The 19,150-nt window shown below is 49.1% G+C and overlaps 1 protein-coding gene across 1 annotated transcript in view; it reads right to left on the bottom strand.

The window, feature by feature from the left end:
• Positions 1-17,812, bottom strand: part of SP7 (Sp7 transcription factor) — a 28,363-nt gene extending 10,551 nt beyond the window's left edge. Inside the window, exons 1-2 of the mRNA XM_046682062.1 lie at positions 17,586-17,812; positions 5,652-5,710 (exon numbers count right to left, since the gene is read on the bottom strand). The gene's annotated coding sequence lies outside the window, so the exon portion shown is untranslated. The remainder of the gene's footprint in view (positions 1-5,651; positions 5,711-17,585) is intronic.
• Positions 17,813-19,150: the final 1,338 nt, after the last annotated feature.

Genomic DNA, 19,150 nt, shown 5'->3' with positions numbered 1-19,150 from the left:
ACACGGAGCCCCCTCCCAAAGGTCTGTGCCAAAGCTAGGCAGAGGGGCTGCCTGAGCCCCCGCTCGCTACCCCCTCAGGACCCTGGGTTCTGACTTATCCACACCCTTTTTAAAGATAATCATACAGCCCAGCCGAGGCCCTGGTATTCCTGGGTCCTGACCCCCAAACCTACCCCCAGCGCCCCCAGGGGCTGAGGGCAGCAACTGGGCGCCCTGACCAAGGACCTGCCTCCACCCTCGCAGCCCTCCCTCAGCCCAGCCTCCCAGGGGGTGGGGCAGCCCGAGCAGAGGCGCCATGTGGCAGGGGCGGGTAGAGGCTGCGGCTCTGGTCCTTCCAGTACAAACCCCCTAGGCATCTGGTTTCTATCCACCACCCCCCACCACCCTGGGGGCCCCTCAGCCTCCGCCCATGGCCACCCAGACGCTGAACTCAGAGAGATGGATGCCCCTGAAGGAAGGGGTGGGAGGGTGCCTTTCTGATCTCTCAACCCCAGGACTGGGCTGAACCACAGGGACCACTCCCTGCCCTCCCTCCCCTAGAAGAATCAGGGTGGGAGTTTCTAGGTTAGAGGAGGTTGGATCTGGAACCTGCCTTAGTTCTCTCTAACGGTTTTGGATCTTTTTTGGAAACATCAGTGGGGGTGGAGAGAGTGAAAACTGGGGAGAGCGGAGCACTTCTATCCCCCTGCTCCTCAGGGAAGCTGCATTCTGCCCACTCTCCTAGTCTGGGCTTCTTCTGGCAGCCTGAGCCAAAGGGACTCCTAACCCTTCCTTCCTTGTTGTTATAGAAGGTTCGGCTACCTTAGAATCACAAGTAAACAGCGAACACAGCCCCCGAAATACAGAGATTGACACACTCTTAATACCTAATGAGGGGCACACTTTCGGATATACACTTGCACACACCCTGAATTATGAACATTCATATGCTCTGTAGGCACCCACAAGGACACACGCTGATATGTATACATACACTATATAGACAATACTCACACCAAGACACTTACCCTAACCCCAATTACAAAAATGTACACACCAGTATACATACCTGCAGACAGACTCAGTCACCTAGAATACCCCCCACAGGGACTCACACAGACTCACATCAATACACACACTCATATATGTAGCAAATGTCACATACATACACCCAAGCCTATCATCACAATTTTACAGCTCTAGAGGTCCCTGATGTTCCCTAGAGGGGATTTAGGAACCCCTCTTCCTACCAGAATCTGGGGATAAGGGTGATGTGGAGGGTACTGCCAGTCTTACACATTGCTGCCTGTAACTCCTACTAGTGTAGGAACCTCCAGGGCACCTTTGGGGGACTCACTGATTCTTTACTCCCCATATCCACTAGAGTTCAGAGACCCAGATGCCCTGGCGAACTCCCTGGCCCTGGGGAACCCCGGCATCCCCACCCCCACCCAGACCCCCCCTGCTCTGCGGCCCCGCTGACTCATCTCTCCCTCTGTGGAGCTCCCCAACCACAGGGGCCTGGAAGAGAAGCCTGGAAAGTTGCGCTCATGTCCCGGGCCCCTGGTCTGGCCACTACCCCCCCCATGCACCCAGGCCTAGCCCTTGTCTCCAGTGGAGACACCAGTGACAGAGAACACAGAGGTAACAGGAAAGAAGAAGGCACCCAGAGGCAGGGAAACAAAGGGAGAGACGTAATGAAAACAGAGATGGTGGGGAAAGAGATGAGACCCTGAGGGACAGCTGCTGATCTGTAGGGTCCTCCAAAAGCAGCAGAGCTGCTGGCCAGGGAAACTCGTTCTTTGGGTGGGAGGAAGACCCACTCATGGCCTCGGGATGTGAACACTGCCCAGTGCCTTGACCTAGCATTCTGAGCCTAGGCTCCAGGAGCTTGGGGAAGAGGAGCCAATTCTGGGAGGCAAGGCTGAGGACACAGGGCAAAAAGGAAGCTTTTACGAGGCCAGCAATGTCTGTTTAGGGCAGCTTGGAAAAGGGGCTCCCCACTCCAAGACAAATGTACACACGTTTACACGTACATGCGTACCTCAACTCCCACCCTCTCCTCTAGGTCCCCCCATCCCCTGTTCCAGCACCAGGGCTACAAGGCAGGACCCCTGGTGCTAGCCCTGGCTCCCCTCTGCTCTGAGCCCAGTTGCTTTAGTTGACATTTGAGCTCTGAGATAATATAGCAGTTCCAGGGGAGGCAGATCAGAATCAGAAAGAGAAGTGCTATGGGAGTGGGGAGAAGGAGGAAGGATGGCAGGGGACAAAGAAGAAAGGGAGGGACGGGGAAGACTGAGGCCTGATTCGGGGCGAGGGAGCCCGGCCTGGGTGGGCGTCTCATAAGGGATCAGATTAAGACTCTGGTCCTCTCCAGGAAGAGCCTCTTTGTAAAAAAAAGTGCCCTGAAATCTGAAACATGAACTAATTAGTGTCTTTAAACAAACAGGACTTGGGGTGTTGGGGTCCTGATCACATCTCCTAGCCTTAGGAATGAACAACCCAAAGAAATGGTCCTTCAAAATCCTAGACCACATTTCCTGCTGTCTCCGACCTTCTATGATTCTCCTTGGTAGCAAGATGTCTTGAGATGTAGAGAGGACCTGAGGAGCATTCTTTCATTCAACAAATGCTCGGCGAGCATCTACTTTGTGCCATGCCCACAGGGCTAGGCTCAGGCCTGCCCCAGTGAACAAGACAGACCCTGCCCTACGCCTCACATATCAGGAGCTATCTAAAGAGTGGGAAGTATCTTGAGAGAGTAAGTACTGGTTTGGAGACAAAAGAGTGAATTTAAACCAGTGTTGGGGAACAAGGAAGACCTCCTGGGAGAAGGGATGACTAGGGAAAGAAACTGAAGGATGACTAGGAGTTAGCCAGGTGAAGAGAGGAAGAGTGTTTATAGGCGGGGGGCGGGGGCGGGGTGGGGGAAGAATATATGCAAAGGCCCAGAGGTATGAGGGGTTCATAACACTTTCGAGGTGCTGAAGGTTGTGACTGGAGCACAGACAGTGGAGGCTGATGGAGAGTCTACTCAGCTGGGCAAGGGATCTGAACTTGATCCTAAGGGCAACATATGGGAATATTTGTCTATTAGAAAGCTGACCCTGGCTGCAGAGAGGAGAACGGAATAGGGGCTTAGTGCTGGGCGTGCTGGGTAGATCAGCCGTTCGCTACGGTGTCAGCTTGGGCAGGCCGTTCAACCTTTGATGCCTTAGATTCTCCTTTAGTAGAGGGAAACATAAGACAGCAACCTCCAGGGTTGTTATAAGGATTAGGAATAATACATGTGGAACTCTTACCACAGTGTCTGGCACTTAGTAGCTATTCCGTAAATGGTGCCTATTAGTATTGTCGGAGTTTGGAGGAGGGCAGAATTAGAGCTGCTGCAGTCCAGGCAAGAGGTGGGAAGATGCGGCCTGTAGCCACATCTGTAGGGGGCTGAGGAGGGGTAAAGGCAAGGTGAGATTTAGGAGGGGTCCAGCAAGGACTTGGTGCTGGCTGGAGGTGAGCAGTTAGGGAGAAGGAACAGTCGGAAGGACTCCCCTTCATCTATGGGTTTGTGTGTGCCTGGGCACCTGGGACATGCAGGCCTCTTAGAGCGACCTGTTCAATTCTGAAAACGCCCTGGACAGACGCTGCATCCGGTCAACAGATGAAGGTGCCATGCCGTGTCTGAGGACGTGGCCTCCAGCCTCCCAGGAGGACCCACACACACACTCTGCCCTAATCCCTCCTTAACTACTTCCTTTCCCCTTTTTTAACTATTCCCACCTCTCCCCACCCCATCCTCCTCCTCTCTTCTTCTACGAAGAAAGTCCAGAGTCGGCCTAGGCCACCCTTGCCATCTTTCCTTTTTCCCCTCCCAGGGCTAATGAGAGTCCTTGGGACTCAGCCACCACCATCACCTCTTCCCCACACACCCTCAATCAGACGCCCCCTCTGGATCTCAAAGCACTGCTTGACTTTTTCGGCGTTTAAGGCAAGGCGAGCGGTTAAGCTCCGGCAGGACTGGGGGTTCTCAGCCCCAGCTCCAGCTATTGCAGACAGATCGTGACTTCTGGGGCAGCGGGGAGAGGCCGAGGGCCTCCAGAGCCGTCTCTCGCAGGCTAGGCTGGGCTCAGGCCGCCGGGGACGTCACCTCCCCGCCGTGCCTCAGTGTCCCCGCGCGGCTGGCGGCAGAGGGGCGGGCCGGCCGGGGGGCGGGGCGCGGGCGGGGCGGGCCGGGCCGGGCCGGGCGCCCGGGCAGGAGGCAGCTGCATATCTGCGGTCCCGACCACAATTGCTGGGAGTCGCGTCCCGGAGACTGGCGGCGCTGACTCTGCCCGCTGCGGCCGCCGCGCCGATTAGAGCCCGAGAGGGAGCGCCAACCGGGGGAGGGGGGGAGGGCGGCGGCGCGGAGCTCCGGGCGCCCCTTTCCCCTCCGCCCCGCCAGCGCCCCCGGCTGCCCTGCCCAGTCCTCTCTCCACTGCCCGACCGGGATGGGAGTTCGGCCTCCACAGCCCTGGCTTTTTCGAGGCCTGGCCCCCAGACGTCCTTCTCTGGATCCTGCAGCGCCCGAGGTCCCGACGGCGCCAACATCCGGTGGACCCAAGACTGCCAGCCTCTCGTGCCCTTTCTCTTCCTCATCCCCTGACACAGAGAGGAGTCTGAATCTCAGGGCTCCCCCATTGCCTCATCCCCTGCTCCTCGCAAGCATTCTCCAGGCAGTAGTAATTCCAGGCGAAGAAGAGGTCAGACTGGAGAGGACAGGCATTCAGAGGCCAGAGCACCCCCTGCTGGCTGGCCCGAAGCCCCTGCCCCTCCCCCTCCAGCTGTGACCTCCAGCTGTGGTGGTTGGGAAGAGCTGGCCTCTTTGATCTAGGAGCGTGGCCACCCCCTCCAGGCGCCCCATTAACCTCCATTATCCCAATTAGGCAGCCCTCCCAGTCTTGGATCCAAGCTTCAAAGCCCCCTCAGTGGGGAGAAGAGGGGGCTGTATCCTATGCCCCCCACCCCAAGCCACATCACTTTCAGACACGACCCAGGTGTCCTGGTCCCCAGCTTGGGAACATAAAAGGGACCCCCAGGGGCCACCCAGATCCCAATCCTTAAACCTCACTAGAAAGAGAACCCGATAAGAAAAGGAGCCCTCTTTTGCTGGCTCTCGCTTTTCTTGCATTAAATGATGTAGGTAGCAGCATCCAGGTTCCTGGCTGACCTGAGCTCCCCATCAGCTTATCCTGCCTTATCCCATGGAGAGGGGAGCCAAGAGCCACCCCTCCTCCCTTAATCCCATCTCAACACTCCCTTCCCCCCTCCCTTCTGGAACAATTTCCGCTGGGGGAGCCGGAGCAGGGCCCAGCACAGTGGCCGCTTCCTGGAACATTTTCCTGTATCCGAAACCGCGGCTCCCTCCCCAGGGACTGGCTGATCAAGGCCAGATGGGAGCAGGGATGGGGGAGGAGAGGGAGCTAGGCTCTCACCATCACCCCCTCCCAACACATGCACACCACAGGGAGCCCCTGCCCTGACACACAAAGGCACACACCACATGCCACAGTCACACACCCATGGGCATTCATGGCGACACTCGAGAACCACAGGGGCAGGTCTTAGAAGGAGACACACAAAGTCACATAAATGCATTCAACATGCACATGGATGATCCCCCTCTCTCCCCAGGCCCTTACCCTTCTCAGGTCTCCTTGGACCCTGGGCCTTCCTTGCCAGCTAAGGAGACCTTGGGAATCTAAGAACAAAACAGGACAGCAGGGAGGCCTCAGTTAACAGACGGTGAGGGGACAGATGGAGACATCTAAGGCAGCCTGTGTCCTGCCAGACAACACCCACCACCCCATTCCACTTCTGGATGGCTCTCAGGCCTGACTCCTCTTTCCAGGATCCTGGAAACCCAGGTAGAGAAAGTCCAGGATGCTCCTCCTGGGTGCTACCCTCAGAGCACTTTCTGGTTGCTTCCAAATTCCTGGAGAAGCATATGGTGTCCAGTGGGCTGACTCATGGCAGCCAAGGGACAAAAAAGAGGGTGAGAATATGAAGCTCCAGGGGGCTTTGGGGACCTGGGGACCTATGGCCTCATTGGTGACAGCTTCCATCTCATGGTCCCTTCCACCTCAGCCAGGGAGGTTGAGAAGAAGAGCGAATGTGAGGACTGTGCCCCCAGTGCAGCCCATTCTTTAGCCTTCTCCTCTTCTGCCGACTGGCTTTCCAGTACCCGCACCTCATTCTTACATCCCACATGTTTGTCTTTTGCTGGGAAGGGTACAAATTTGGGCATGGATACAAAATGAGACAGAGCATTGGAAAAGCTGAGGATGGAGATACACACTCTGCTCTTTTCTGGAATATCTCACTGGTTTAGGGGAAATATTTGAAACTGTAAAGTTCTGGAAAATCTGGGAGATAGGGTCACCACAGAGGGATGAGGGAATATGGTAATCATGGAAAGAACTAAAGCTAATCAGCCCGGGTTGTGTGACCTAGTTAGAAGGCATTGCCCCTCCTTCTCAAGCTCACCTGGGGAGGAAATGCCTCAAGCCATCTTTACTTGTTTAATGGTTTACCTGTCTAACTATCTAGAAGTCCTTTGTTTGGTATAACCATCATCTTCCATCTCCCTAGTTAGCCTGCAATTTCTTGCTCTAGCTCCAGTATAAAAGCCTGCGAATCAATTTAGTAGTCAATAGCATTTATTGAGTGGTCCCTTAGGTGAAATAATACAGAGAAAATGATACATAGGACCCTCTGTGCTTGCTCTTTGGGATCTTAACAGCCTGATTAGGGGGAAATGATACATGAAAAAAACTAGGGACCATATTTGAAAGCATTTACCTCTTAGTGCTTTGGTTTCCTCATCTGAAAATAAATGAATTTGGCTATATCTAATTGAGAACCACTGACTTCGATGAGCTTTGAGGGTTTTTTTCTGATTTACTTGCGAAATGCTAGAATGAGTCTTTAATGATGCAATTCATTAATAAAAAGCATCTTAATATGTTAAACAAGAAAAATCACACCATCAATTTAATAGATGCTAAGAAGACATTGGACAAAGTTCAAAATGGCTATTCTTTTTTTTTTTTTTTGAAAGATTTTAAAAATTGGCTATTCTTAATAAAACTCACTTAAAAAACTAGGATTCAATCAATGGTAGAGATTATTAGTATTTTGGTTCCTTCCAGCTCTAAAGTTCTAGGGTTTTGATTTCCTTTCTTGGAACTGAAATCAGGTTTCTTGTCGGGTGGGGGGAGGTTCTGACTTACAAAGAGAAAAACTAAAGATAAAGAGAAATAGGCTGGTAGGCATCAGGCACCCAGCAAGGCTGTGACAAAGTAGAGATGGTCTCCCAGGGTCCTGACCACCTGCCAGCCAGGGCTTCATTTCAGGTAAAGACCAAAAAACAACCATTGATTGTTATTTTCTATTATCTCCCAGGCACGGTGGGGTCCCAGGAAAGACAAAAACATATAAAATACAACGACCCTTGCCCTCGAGTGGCCCATAGGCTTAAGTTAAGAACATTCTCTTTTCCAAAGTGGTGTCCACAGTGTGCTTCTCAGAGTAGCCAACAGGACCCGTAGGCTCAGGGTGCAGGGCAGCAAAGCAGGGGCACTAAAACAAATGGAAACTTTGACATAATTCGCTGTTCATATTTTAAAAAATAAAAGCATTGAAGTAGTCATAATAAGAGAAATCAGAATTTTGTGGCACATCCTGATTTGTACTTACTTTACTTTTAGTATTGTTTGTCTCTTGAAGCCCTTATGCTAGAGGTGTGCACCCCAATCTTTTCAGAACTTAAGATCTTTAAGGGTCTTAACTCCATCCAGCTCAGCTCAGTGTGCTGGAATAGCAGAAATGTCGATGCGTGCTGCGAATGGGAATGGGAAAGAAAAACTCAGAGGGAAGGGCTGTGTGCAAACAGCTTCTAGACTTTTTCAGACAGGACCTTCGCTAGACCCGCGGCTCTAAAAGAAGAATGAGCAAGGCTGCTCAGGACCACCAGGTGGCAGGAGTGAGCTGCTCAAGGACTCCGCCTATCACGCCCACCCACTCCCGGGCTTGTGTCGGGGGCAGAGCGTTGGCCCCTTTTTGCAGCGGGCAGTGGCAGAGCTGTCGGCGCTGAGGCAAGGGCTGGAGTGGGAAGAAGTCTCAGAGGGTTATGGTACTGATTCTGCCCCTTCCCCCAGTCTTGGCTCAGAGAGGGCAAGGCCCTTGTCAAAGGTCCAAAGGTGTCCTGACTCCTAGGCCAGAACTCAGTGAGCAAGGATCTATTTCCTGCCCCGCCACCTGCTTCCTTCCTTTCACAGACAGGTCCTGAGCATCACTGTGTGCCAGGTATGTGCTAGAAGTGTCCAACAGAGCATTTCACAAGAGGTGCACAATCAGTGGAAGAGAGCCTGGTGAACAGCCACACTCCTGTGACGCTGGGAGGCGGCTGAAGTAGTGGTTAAGTGCTGTGTTGGAAGTCAGACAGACTAGGATGTGAATTCAAGCTCCACCACTGGCTAGCTGTGCAAACTCTGTGAGCCTCAGCCTCCTTGTCTGTAAAATTGGAGTGAATGATCCTCATAGAAGACCAAGAAGATGATGTACAAAAATTCACTGCCTAAAACAATTTTTTTAATTGCTTTTTGGTGAGGAAGATTGGCTCTGAGCTAACATCTATTGCCAATCTTCCTCTTTTTTTTTTTCCTCCCCAAAGCCCCAGTAACTAGTTGTGTATCATAGTTGTTGATCCTTCTATTTCTTCTACGTGGGATACTGCCACAGTATGGCTTGATGAGTGGTGTATAGTTCCACGCCTGGGATCCAAACCGGCAAACCCCAGGCCGCCCAAGCAGAGCACAGTGAACTTAACCACTATGCCACCCGCCGGCCCCTAAAATTTTTTTCAATAGAATCCACTGCCTGCCATATAGCTGTTATTATATTACAAATGCTGAATGCTAGGGGAGCAGCACCCCATTCAGTCTTGAGGAGACTTCTTGGAGAAGGTGACCAGTGTGTAGACACTTGAAGGATGAGCGGCAGATTTATAGGGGAAGCAGGGAGAAGTGGTGGCAGTGGGTCAGGGTGGAGGGAGGTGGGCAGAGAGGGAGTCGACAGACAGACTCTGGGAAGCATGGATACAGAGCCCCTGGTTCACTGGCTGCAAGGACAAGGACAAGGACAGGGCTAGCTTCCCAGATTTGAGGCTGGCATAGTCTGGATTCTCTTCATGAATCAACATGCATTTAGTGAGTACCTATTATGAAAGGGTGCAAGAGATAATGAAGGGGCCAATCTGGTGGTGCAGTGGTTAAGTTAGCACATTCCACTTCTCCGTGGCCTGGGGTTCACTGGTTCGGATCCTGGGTGCGGACGTGGTACCGCTTGGCAAAAGCCATGCTGTGGTAGGCATCGAACATATAAAACAGAGGAAGATGGGCACGGATGTTAGCTCAGGGCCAGTCTTCCTCAGCAAAAAGAGGAGGACTGGCAGCAGTTAGCTCAGGGCTAATCTTCCTCCAAAAAAAAAAAGAGAGATAATGAAGATAAATGAAAAAAATAAAGGCCTGATCTTTGTTTCTGTAGGAAGCCTACAGAAATTGGGAATAAGAAAGGGCAGGGGCCCAAACCTCCTGCTCCAAGCTCGGCCGGCCTGCTCCTCCTCACCTCCAGCCTCCTCCTCACGCTCACTCTTCCCTCACAAGACTTGTTAGCGCTGAGGCCGGAGGCTGCCGGGAAAGTCCAGTGAGGGGGCTGCTCACTCCCTACCACCCACATTTTTACACCACTCAAGCCTGGCTAAGATGAACATGAAGCCTACCTGAGGGGGTAAAATACATTAAAAGACAATCTTTTAATAAAATCGTTGTTAAGTTCTTTACAGGCTACAGTGGCACTTCCCCTGCAGCAACTCATTTGATCTGTACAAGAGCCTTATCAACGAGGCGAGTATTTTTAGGTCTTCTGATGGAGGAAAGAGAAGTTTAATGATGTAAAAAGACTTGTCCAAGGTTATTCATCTAATAGATGCTAAACTCGGGTCTCTCAGGGAAATGTAAGAGAGCAGAAAGCAGTCTCTCTTTTTTACACTGGGAAAGGACTTAACATTAAGAGGATGCTCTCCATGGGGATGTTGGGAATGGAGTATGGGACAGACATCTCAGAGGAAGAGGATGCTATGCCGAGTCCTGAAAGATGTGAGGGTAATAGAAAAACCAACAAGGAAAGAAAGGGGGTCCCAGGCAGAGGGAACAGCACGAATGAGTCAGGACGGTATAAATGAGCATGACACATTTGGAAAACTGCAATTAGCTAAGGGTGGGGGGAAGGAGCAGGAGACGACTGAGAGATGGATGGGGGCTAGATCCTGAGGGCTGCCTTTGTCATCCTGAGGAGTTTGTGCTTTATCCTAAGGAAATGGGGAGTCATCGAAGGAAGTGGAGCAGGAAGGTGAAATGGTCAGATTTTTATTTTAGAATTATCCCCATGAGGAAATATTTCACAGAACCTTAAGAGAACATTCATGACAGCTTTGCAGCATCAGGAAGCTAGTTCTCTATCTCTAAGGGGAAACGATGCAACAGAAGTGATGAACCAGATATATCTATAGCAACATGGATAAATCTTAAAAAAGAGTATTGTGTAAAAAAAGTAAAACAATTAGATTTATAGCACAATTGAATTCTACATGCAAATTAAACGCACCCACAAAATGAGGATACATATATATTCAGGGACAAATAAACACATTAGAGTCGTGGTTATAGGGAGGTGGGGAAGGGCTTAGGAATGAAGAGGGGGGAAAAATAAACCAGGAGGGGCCTTGTATGAACTCAAGTATGATAGTGCAGTATGAACTGAAGCATATGATTAACTTATTGACTCTTTGCACCCAGATTGGGGAAAAAAAAAAAAAGATCCTGTTTTCCAGACTCCCATTTCCCCATTTAAAATCCTTCGAAAGTTCTCCATAATCTAGAAGATAAAGTCCAAGGCTGTCTGTGTCTAGAGCTCTGTCTAGCATACTTAGCTGCTTTCCTTTGCCCTCTGTCCAGAATGTCCTTATAACTGTGGTTTTCAATTCGGGCTGCATATTGGAATGAGTTTACAAGCTTCAAAAGTGTATAGATGTCTGAGCCTCGATCAACCCCAGAGATACTGATTTGGTTGGACTAGAATGAGGCCATGGATGGGTGTTTTGTTTTTTTGAGGAAGATCAGCCCTGAGTTAACATTGCCAATCCTCCTCTTTTTGCTGAGGAAGACTAGCCCTGAGCTAACATCCATGCCCATCTTCCTCTACTTTATATGTGGGACGCCTACCACAGCATGGCTTGATGAACGGTGCTATGTCCACACCCAGGATCCGAACCGGTGAACCCCAGGCCGCCAAAGCGGAACATGCGCACTTAAGCGCTGCACCACCGGGCAGGCCCCTGGATGGGTGTTTTTTTTTTTTTTTTTAAATGTAGTGCTTTTCTTTTTTTTTTTTTTCCCTTTTTAAAGATTTTATTTTTTCCTTCTAGTTGTGGCATGTGGGACGCTGCCTCAGCGTGGTTTGATGAGCAGTGCCATGTCTGCGCCCAGGATTCGAACCAACGAAACACTGGGTCACCTGCAGCGGAGCTCGCGAACTTAACCACTCAGCCACGGGGCCAGCCCCTGGATGGGTGTTTTTTAAAAGATCCTTAGGTAGGTTAAGAATCATGATCTCCTCCTCAGTTCAGGTGTTCCCAGGCTGGATCAGGGTTTCCTTACATGTTCACTCTGTCAGTGCAATTCCTATTGTCCAGTCATCGAAACCATTCATCTCAGCCTAGTGGGATTGATCAAGCCTTTTGTATCTCACTCTTCTGCTTCAAATCTTTGAGTGGCTTCCCTTACCCCCAAGATGAAGCCCAGACTTCTTGATGAATCCTACAATTCCTCCTGGTTGTGGCTTACCTTTAATTCATTCATCTAGCAACCTGTGTCAAGTGTCTATTGTGAGCCGAGCACTCTGGTACAGACAGTGGGGACAAAGAGGCAAACAGGAGCGGCACAGTCTTCTCTCTCACGGAGTTTACAGTCTTTGGGGGAAGACAAAAGCTGAAGGAGTAATGACAGGGTCATGTGGGACCTACGGCTGTGTCAGGAGTTGGGGAAGGAAGGCTTCCCTGAGGAGAGGAGAGTTAAACTGAGTCCAGAAAGGTCTGGAAGTTAGGTTGGGGTAGAGGGAGAGAGGAGTGTTCCTGGCAGAAGGAGCAGCATGTGCTGGGCCCCTGGCCTGGGGACGATCATGCACACTGGGAGAACTGAAAACGAGCGTGGACAAAGGGGAAGAGACGATGGCCAGACTTGAAGACCAGATGACTCAGAGCCTTATGGCCAAGTTCAGGTTGGGACACTTTATCCCAAGGGAGCTGGAAAGCCTTGAAAAGGTTTAAGCAGGGGAGTGTAATACAATCAGATGAGCTTCTAAAGAAGGATCTAGTGGGTAGACAGTGGAGCATAGATTGGATTTGGGTGTCCCCAAATCTCATCAGCTTCTCCTTTGCAGGCAATATTTTGGGGTCTTTTACTGATGGTTAAATTCATCTCCTGTGACTTGGTTGCGTTAGCTAAATGATCGGAATGTGACCCTGTTTACAAACTCCTGGAAACAGCAATGGAATTCCTCACTGTGTTGGGTCATTCAGTAAACACTCACTAGGGGGTTATTTTGTGCCTGGCACAGGTCCAGGTGTTGAGGATATGAAGATAAATAAGACCCAACTCAAGGTAAAAAAAGAAAAACAGATTTGATCCATAAAAAATAAGTTCTAGGGGCCAACCAGGTGGCAGAGTGTTTAAGTTCACACACTCCACTTCGGTGGCCTGGGGTTCTCAGGTTTGGATGCCAGGTTCGGACCTACACAGAGCTCATCAGGCTCATCAAGCCATGCTGTGGCTGCATCCTCCATACAAAATAGAGGAAGGTCAGCACAGATGTCAGCTCAGGGTCAATCTTCCTTATTTAAAAAAAAAAGTTCTATTGCATAGATAACAATAACAAAGTTAAAGGGCAACTAACAGGAAAAAAATATTTCCAATATTTTTTAAAAGGATTAGCATCTAGTATTTATGTATATCTAAAAATTTAAAATAGGGGCCGGCCCAGGGACTCAGCGATTAACTGCACACGTTCCCCTTCGGGGGCCCAGGATTCGCTGGTTTGGGTCCCAGGTGCAGACGTGGCACTGCTTGTCAAGCCATGCTGTGGTAGGCGTCCCACATATAAAGTAGAGGGAGATGGGCACAGATGTTAGCTCAGGGCCAGGCTTCCTCAGCAAAAAGAGAGGAAGATTGGCAGCGGATGTTAGCTCAGGGCTAATCTTCCTCAATAAAATAAAAGAAAATAAAATGGGTGCATTTTGGGGCCGGCCCGTGGCCGAGTGGTTAAGTTCGCATGCTCTCTTCGGCGGCCCAGGGTTTCACAGGTTCGGATCCTGGGCAGGACATGGCACCATTCATCAAGTCACGCTGAGGCGGCATCCAACATGCCACAACTAGAAGGACCCACAACTAAAAATATACAACTATGTACCCGGGGGGCCTTTGGGAGAAAAAGGAAAAATAAAATCTTTAAAATGGGTGCATTTTATTATGTAAAAATTATACCTCACTAAAGTTGATTTTTTTTTTTTGAGGAAGACCAGCTCTGAGTTAACATCTGCCGACAATCCTCCTCTTTTTGCTGAGGAAGACTGGCCCTGAGCTAACATCCATACTCATCTTCCTCTACTTTATATGTGGGACGCTACCACAGCATGGCTTGACAAGTGGTGCCATGTCTGCATCCGGGGTCCGAACGGGTGAACCCTGGGCAGCCAAAGCGGAAGGTGCACACTTAACCACTGCACCACCGGGCTGGCCACTTGAATTTTTTTTAATCTCAAAAAACAAAACAGGGGCCAGCCCCATGGCCGAGTGGTTAAGTTCATGCGCTCTGCTTCGGTGGCCCAGGGTTTTGCCAATTCAGATCCTGGGCGCCGACATGGCATCGCTCATCAGGCCATGCTGAGGTGGCGTCCCACACACCACAAGTAAAAGGACTCACGGCTGGAATACACAACTATGTACAAGGGAGCTTTGGGGAGAAAAAGGAAAAATAAAATCTTTTAAAAAAACCCCAAAAAAACAAACAAAAAAAACAATCGACAGGGAGAAAATATTTGATACATTTTATTCTAACAAAGAATTAATATCTAATACACATAAAGAGCTTCTTTAAGTCAAATGATTCAATAGAAAAATGGACAAAGGACACGAAAGGACAATTCACAGAGGACAAAATACGAATGGACAATAACATAGAAAAGACACTTGTCCTTGTAAATCTCAATAAGTCAGGGGAAAAAATTTCAATCACGGAATTGTCAGATTGACAATTATTTTAAAAATTGGTGAGAACGCAGGGAAACTATCACTTTCACAGTGTTGGCATGAGTGTAACTGGAAATGTCTTTGGAAGAGAGTTTGTCAGTGTATCAAAATTTTAAATCTGTGTAATCTTGACAAGGCAATTCTACTTCTAGCAATGTATACTGATAATCCTAATATGTGCCGAATGCTGACTGTGTGCCAGGATTCTTTTTTTTTTTTTTGAGGAACATCAGCCCTGAGCTAAACACTGCCAATCCTCCTGTTTTTGCTGAGGAAGATGGGCCCTGAGCTAACATCAGTGCCCATCTTCCTCTACTTTATATGTGGGACGCTTACCACAGCATGGCTTTTGCCAAGTGGTGCCATGTCCACACTCAGGATCTGAAGCAGAGAAAACCCCGGGCCGCCGAGAAGTGGAATGTGCGAACTTAACCACTGCTGCTGAAGCGGAGCAGGAGAACTTAACCACTCGGCCATGGGGCTGGCCACCAGGATTCTAACCATAGTCAACTATTCCATGGAGCAAATACTCTTATTTCCTCATTTTACAGATGAGGTAAGTGAGGCACGGAGGTTAAGTGACTTGCCTAAGGTCATACAGAGTAAGTGACAGAGCCAGGATTCACACCCATGGTCTGTTTCCAGAACCTGTGCTCTTAACCGCTCTGCTATATAGCTCTGCGCTCGCTCCTAAATGCCATACATGGGCACAAATATCTATGTACAAAGGTGTCTGCTGCAGAAGAATTTGAAATGTTAAGAAAGAATGAAATAAACTAACATGACAAGATCTTTAACATATTCTGTGGTTTTAAAAAAAACAAGCTATAGAATAAAACTTAAAATACCCATTCACATAAAAAATATCAACAACAAAGAGATATATGTGAACATAGGAAGTGAGCTCAAAAGAAGAGAGGTTTTGTTCGCTGTTGTGTCTTTATTGCCACAGCAGACAGTGCCTGGCACATAGGAGGCATTGAGTAAATATCTGTAGGATAAATGCATAGGAAGGGGACTGAAAAGCTGCAAAGCCAGCTCTTCCCTGGCGAAGGTGGCTCCCTACTCCGGAGAAGAGAGAATGGCGTGTGCAGTGAAGCGGGATGTGTGTATCTCAGCACACTTCAGGTTCAAGCTTATACAAAGACAGGATGTTCAAGTGTTACTTGGGCAGTAAAAACAAAAAAGAAATAAAAAAAAAATCCCACGTTTTCATTTAACTTCTCTGCAACCCTTCCAGATGAGCAATGATATCCTCATTTTATAGGTGAGGCAACTAAGGCTCACCGAGGTTAAGTAACCTGCCTCAAGTTGTAGTTACTAAGCCTGGACGTGAACTTTAACCTTTGGCTCCACCTCACTCCACTGTACAGAAATGTACAGACAAGTAAATGCAACAAAAAGTTGACGGCTGCAAGGTGGAAGGCAGCAGAGGTTGCAATGGGGACATGTGGAGAAGTGTGGCCAATTCTAGAGTGAGGAGGGATATTTCTGGAAAGGATTCTGGAGATGAAGCTTGATCTAAAACTTGAAAGGTGAGTTTTTGAAATACTGTGGGGGAAGGGCACACCTGTGTGTGTATCAGTGGGACGTCACAAGGGAAACCATTTGGCCTATTTTGTGAATGATAAGTAGTTGAGCGGACGTGGCTGGAGCTCTGTGTACATCTCTAGGTGAAAGGTAGGGCCTGGAAAGATTTGATTTGACTTGGACCAGATAATGAGATCTGTGTTCAATAAGACAGACTCCCTGGGGCCAGTGGAGCCTATTCTGAAGATCAACCTGGAGACAAGGAATCCATTCTCTATGGTAACATCACCAAGTAAGCAACATGGGGATGCTTAACTAAGGCAGAGAGGAGGGATATGGAGAGAAAGGAGGGATGAATCCGCAAGACATTTGTGGAATAAGATTGATGGGACTTGATGACTGATTACTGCTGGGAGGGGGGATGGTGGGAGTCTGAAGAGAGTAGAAGTTTGTTGGGGAGAAAACTGGGCACAAGGCCCCTTGAAAAGGGATCACTTGTGTATGCATCTCCATTGCTGCATGTAAGACAGGCTATTATAATTCACCGTGTATGAGTCGGCCTCCTCTACTAAGCCAAATTCCTTGAGGCAGGACCATGATGTGTTCATTACACCTTCCCCAGTGTCTAGTGTCCTATCTTGCCCAGGGCATGTTCAACGCTGAATGAAAGAGCACAGCAGAGACTGGCTTTGGTTGGGGGTGGGGAGGTAGGGGGGAATGGTGGAGGATAAATAATCACACAGGTTGGGAGGCAGGAAGCTCTCCAGCCTACTGCCTCCTTCCTTAGCTCTGGTCAGAAGCCTGCCCCAGGGGAGACTGCTCAATTCTCCTCAGTCCTTTCCTTCTCTGGGTTAGCCACACAGTGTGGTAGATGCCAACTGGCTGAGACATGGGTGGCTTCAGTGTCTCCCCCAAATTCTGGTACCACCACCCAGAAACTAATTTTAAAAAGACACAGTGGGGGAGGCCTCAGACTTCGACATTGTTTCTCTAAACCACCAAACCTTGAGATGTATGGCAAGAGGTGCCACGGCTTTAGCACTATGCCATAATAGGCTGACGTGGCAAGGAGAAAAGAGCAGAGAGCCGCTGAGAAGGGGTGAACTCCAGCAGAAAGGAAAGGAGGCCATGGACCTGAGACCAGGCATGTGAAAGGAGAAAGGAGCCAGTGGGTATTTTAATTATGATTAAATGAAAATTTTGTAACCATTTATATTATTAAAAAATCATTTAAATCAAAATAGAGAAGAAAACAAATCTGATATAACTATAATCTGAACTTAACAATTATTACTATTTACCATATTTAGGTCAGTAATTCTTTTTTTTGAAGTATTATAAGGTAACTTGCAGACATTATGACATTAAACCCATAAATATTTTGATATGCATTGCTATAAAAACATGTTCTTATATAATCCCAATGCTATTGTTACTAATGTCATCTAATTCCCAGTCCATATTCAAATTTTTCCAGCTGCTCCAAAATGTCTTTTTACAGTTGGTTTGTTCAATATAGGATCACGTCGCACGTGACTGTTTTGCCTCTTAAGACTTTTTAAAGCAAGAACGGCCCTCCCTCCTCTACTCCATGCCACTGACTTGAAGAAACGGAGTCAGTTGCCCTACAGAATGTCCTACCTTTTGGATTTTCCTGATTTGTTTCTTTGTGTTTTCACTTACCTTGTTCCTCCAGCCCCCATATTTTCTACAAACTGGGATTAGCTCCAAAGACTTCCTTAGATTCGGGTTCACTATTTGTGGAAAGAGTATTTGGTAGGTAACGCAGGGTGTTCATGTTGCATTACATCAGGGCCACATCATGCACATGTCTGGTGGTCTGATTCAGTGGTTTTGAAGCTGCTGGAGGAAGCTAAGCCTGAGGGGATCTCAGCAGCCAACCGCCTATGGACCTGGAAGCTGAGCTCTGACTGGGCGGACCTGAACCGGCACAGAGTGGGCTGAGGTCAGGGAGGAGGCACTCGGAAGCACCTGCCTATGTCGGCCGCTTGGACTGGCTGAGCCCTTGGGCAGGAGTGAGCAGAGGGTCTTGGGACAGAGATCCCACACAGGCAGCGATGCCTCCCTTCAACCCTACTGTGTGTGCCTTGCAGGAATGAGAAGGCAGAATTCCTCAGGATTGGGGGTGGAACGTTCCAAGGCCTGTTCACTCTGTCCTGCAGGCTCCCCTCGTGGAGAGCTGGGAGCCTTCCTCTTCAGCTCTGGGCCCTTTGGTGGCGGGCCTGCTGGTGACATGGCTCAGAGAAAATTCCTGACTCTACTAGCTCAGTTTTTCTTGCTCTCTGGCTTCCAGTTTCTGCCTTAAAATACTCTTTAATTGCTCTTAAACTTTAGAATGTCAGTGCTGGAGGGACCTTGTAGATCATCTAGATTAGCCCCCTCACTGAAGAATTCTCATTCTCCCTCATCCATCCTTAGAAATGGCTGCATGTAAGATGGTGAAGCCAGGATGGCACATGTATTTGCCCAGACCTCAATCATTCACACTCTACCTTCATAATTTTTACCATTATCAGGTTCCCCTGTTCCATAGTATACCATTAATTTTTTCTTCATCTTAACAATAACCTCTGTGAAATGATAGGTTCGATTTCTTTCTAAAATTCATTAAAAAAACACAGAAATGTTCAGATTTCACCAGTGGTAAGTGGTGACACTTTGGGAAATGCTGGAGAAGCAGAATTGGCATCAGGGAGACCCAACTCTGCCTTGAGACCTCAGTTGGGCACACTTCTCAAATTCTGAATTTATTTCCCAAAATCAGTAAGAAGGGGATACTGTAACGTCTATAGGTGTTAGTTACTAGTCTTGTGAGTGACTGAAGGAAAGTTCTTCCTGAAGCCTCCCGGGGACCTTGTCCATGCACCACCGAGGGCCTGCAGCGGTGGTAAAGGCTACCCCTCAGCTGGGCACCAGCGTCAGGGAAAACCCCTCTGGGAGGCAAAAGTCTGTGACACTCCAGTCCTCTCCCACCTTTCCCTTTCTACATCTCCCTGGCCGCCCCGAGAAGGAATCAACTTGCCGTTCCAGGGCCTTTCCCCCACATGTACCACCCACTCGCCCTGGAGACAGTGAAAACTTCCGGAAGAAGAGACGAGAAGTCAGGTGTCAGGCTTCTACTAACCTCAGCTGGCCGCTCGGCTGCAGGGAGGGAGGGCAAAGCCGGAAGGAGGGGTTTGCGGTTGGGGAGAGCCAGATGGCCCACCCCTAGCCGGAAACTGGGGGTG

This window comes from Equus quagga, chromosome 1 (genome assembly GCF_021613505.1).
Source record: "Equus quagga isolate Etosha38 chromosome 1, UCLA_HA_Equagga_1.0, whole genome shotgun sequence".
Lineage (NCBI taxonomy): Eukaryota > Metazoa > Chordata > Mammalia > Perissodactyla > Equidae > Equus > Equus quagga.
The sequence above is the reverse complement of the archived record's forward strand: the minus strand, read 5'-3'. Positions and strand labels throughout refer to the sequence as shown.